The following is a 3,520-nucleotide window of genomic DNA, read 5'->3' on the forward strand; positions in this document are numbered from 1 at the left end:
GAAGAAGGGAAAGGGAAAAAGAAGGGAAAGAAGAAAGAGAAAAAGCACGAGGAATTAAAAGAGGAAAAGAAGTTAGGGAGAAAAGGAGAGAAAGAAAAGAGACGAGGAAAAAAGGAAAATAGAGGAAAGGGGAAAGGAAAAGGGAAAGGAAAAGGTAAAAAGGAAATTAAAAAGGAGACGGAAGAATAAAGAAAAAATGTATGAGGAAATGGACGGAAAATGAAAGGAGACAGAAAAAGTTGTGAAGGGAGGAAGATGAGGAGGCTGAGAGCTGGAGGAAGGAGGGGAGATGGGAGACGGGGACCAGTGTGGGGAGAAGGCAAGGAGAAGAGTGGGGAGAGGGAAGGAAGGGAAAGGAGGGAAAAGGAAAGGAGAAGAGAGAGGAAATAAGGGGAGGAAAATGGGGAGGGAAAGGAAGGAGAGGAGGAGAAAGGGGTGGACAGCAGGAAAAGGAGGAAGGGGAAGTGGATGAATGGGAAAAGTGCTGGAAAGGAGCAAAGGAAAGAAGAAAGAGATGGATGGGGAGGGGAAAGGGGAGAAAGGGACAAAGGAGGAGGGGACAGCTGGGGCACCCTGGGGCTTGTCACCCCAAAAGGTGCCAGGATGATGCAGGGAGAGGGATGAGGGGCTGGGATGGGGCTGGAAGAGACCAGGGATGGGGACCAAGCAGGGACGGGGACCAAGGATGGACTTGGAGGTACCAGGGATGGGAATGGAGCAGAGATGGGGACAAAACTGGACCAGGAATGGGGATGGGTGGACAAGGGATGGGGATGGGATCAGGGATGGGGACAGCAAGGGACAAGGGATGGGGATGAGAGGGAGCTGGGTTGGAGCTTCAGGTACCAGGGGGGGGGGCAGGGGACTGGGGATGGGGACTGGTGTCTGGGATGGGCTGGGGAGGGTGGGGAGTTGGGGCTGGAGGGAACGGGGATGGGGGTCAAGGACAGAGCTGGGGAAAAGGACAGGGGACATGTGCAGGACGACAGGGACACACGTGCCTCTGGAGATGGGGCTCGGAACCCCCCTGTGCCTCGGTTTCCCCCGTAGAGGAATTGTTCCAACCGCTCTTTTTTTCCTCTTTTTTTTTTTATTGTTTTACTCCTCCGTCCTTCCCATTTTCTTTTCGCTTCTCCCCTTCCCTGTTTCCCCCGCGGGGCCGGTCGGGAGCCAGCGGGGCCCTTTCCCAGCCCTGACTCAGGGCTTTCCACTCCGCAGCCGTCGGCGCCGCCGAAGGCCACAACCACCGCCCCCCCCCCCTCGCTGGGGCTTCCACTGCCCACAAACTGGGAGCAAACTGGGACGGCCACTCCAGCCCTCCTCCTCCTCAGCCAGGGATGGGGGGGGCCACCTCATGGATTTTGGGGGGGGTTTCACTCCCACCAGCATCGCCCACCAGGGTCTGGTTCATTGGGGGAGGGGTCCGGCACTGCCCGAGCGGCCGGGGCTGCGATGGGGGTGTCAGTTGGGGTGGGGGTCTCTCCCCGGCTCGGGGGCGGTGGGGACCCCCCCGTGTGCCCCGGGACCCTTCAAAGCGCGGCGGCCGCGCGGGGGGGCGGCGGCGGGGGCTGATTACAGGGCGGCGCCGGGCTCGGCCGCCCACGGCCCCGCGGCCGCGCCGGGCCCCCGCAATTACCCGGTATTTATACCCCGGCCGGACGCCGGGAGCTCGCCGGGGCGGGGGGGACACGGAGCGGGGGGGCTCCGTCCCCGGGCAGCCGGCCAGCCACCGTCCGTCTGTCCATCCATCCATCCCTCCATCCCTCCTCCTCTCCATCTCTCCTTCCCATCTCTCCTTCCCTCCTCTGCCTCTTTCACCCCCACTTATCAGCCTTGGCTCAGGAACGAGTTTGAGGGGGCTCAGTCCCCCTGCCCCAAATTTGGGGGGTCTCAGCCCCATCATGACACGAGTTCGGGGGGTCTCAGCCCCCTGAGATGAGTTTGGGGGTTCTCAGCAGGACAGAGGTTGTCCCTGTCCCCATCCCGGTCCCCAGTGCGGGGGTGCCGGCAGTGTCGTTCCCCCCCCCCCCCCCTTCCCCCGGTGTCGCGGGGGGTTGGGCCGGGGCGGGGGGAAGCGGAACCAGCCCCGAATCACTTCCATGTGTGTGCGGGGGGCACTGCGGGCACTGGGAGGGGAGAGAGTGGGAATGGGCACTGGGAATGTGGCACTGAGGGCACCGGGAATGCGCACACGCAGCGCCGTGTCCCACCACCCCGGTGTTCCCAAGCCCCCCCTCCGTTCTGCCCCCACCCGGGGGACACCGGGGGTGACCCCCGCGTCCCCCACCCCCCCCGGCGCGGTGTTCCCCCGTGTGCCCCCCAGCCCGGCCCGGCCCCGTCCGCCCTCTCCGGCCCCCGGATGTTTCCCTTGCGGTCGGAGGCCCCGAAATAGCACAGCCCCCGCGCTGGGTGCGCCGGCCACGGCCGCCCACGGGCCCTGCGGGACCGGGGGGGCCAGGGGAGGCTCCGAGGGCCCGAAACGGGGCTGAGCCCCCCCCCCAGCACCAGCCACGGGGGGCACCCCGGTGTTCGCAGCCCCGCCGGCATCCCAGTGATCCCCGCGAGGTGGGGGACAGGGAGGGTCTGGGGGACAAGAGGAGAGTAGGGGGAATGTGGGGGGGCCAGGAGGAGCCACGGGACATGTGGGGACATGGGAGGGTGAAGGGAGGTGCAGGGGGTCATGGAGGAGGTTGGGGGTCCCATAGGACCCTGGGGGAGCTGGGGGATTCCATGGGATCATGAGGGGCCCAGGGGGACATCAGGGAACCCAGGGGGACCTGGGAGCATCTGGAGGGACCCAAGGGGACACTGAGGATGAGGAGGGACCTGCAGGGACAGAGGGGGACCCGGAGTGGGGCTGGGGGGTTCCCACCCACAGGGAAGCCGGAGCAGGGCGGCCCCGGGGCTGAGCGGTGCCCACGGCCCCGATGTTACCTCCCACCCTTCAATTATCCCGGGAATTATCCCTGGAAATAACTGCGGGGGCCGCGGGGGGGGGCCCCGAGCCGGGGGGGGGGGCAGAGACGGATCCCCGGCAGGGACAGACAGACCCTGGGACAGCCGGACAGACCCCGGGGAGACAGCAGTGGCCCCTGGGGGGACAGAGGTGACCCCTGGGGGTTCAGGGGTGGCCCCCAGCGCTGCGGAGACCCCAAGCCTGCCCCCCCCCTCCGGGGGGGTCCCCCCCCCGCCATGTGGTTCCCATCGCACTGCGGTGCCGAAGCCACATCAGAGCGGCGGCGGCAGCAGCCGCGGGGGCGGCACCGGGGGCCTGACCCTTCCTCCGCTGCCGAAGGACCCCCCCAGGTTGCCGAGAGGACCCCCCCAAGCTGACACCGTGCCCCGTGCCCCCCCCAAGTTGTCAAAGACACCCTCCCGTGCAAATCTGGGGTACACTACGTGTCCCCCAAGCCCTGGGACCGCCGCAAGTTGTCCTAAGATAGCCCCCCCCAAGCTGCCAGGGACCCCCCCGGCCCAGGGACCCCCCAGCTGCCAGCGACCCCTCCCCATTTCTGAGCCC

Source organism: Corvus kubaryi, unplaced genomic scaffold (assembly GCF_017639235.1).
Source record: "Corvus kubaryi isolate FWS band 111438036 unplaced genomic scaffold, C.kubaryi_AGA036_p1.0 37206, whole genome shotgun sequence".
Lineage (NCBI taxonomy): Eukaryota > Metazoa > Chordata > Aves > Passeriformes > Corvidae > Corvus > Corvus kubaryi.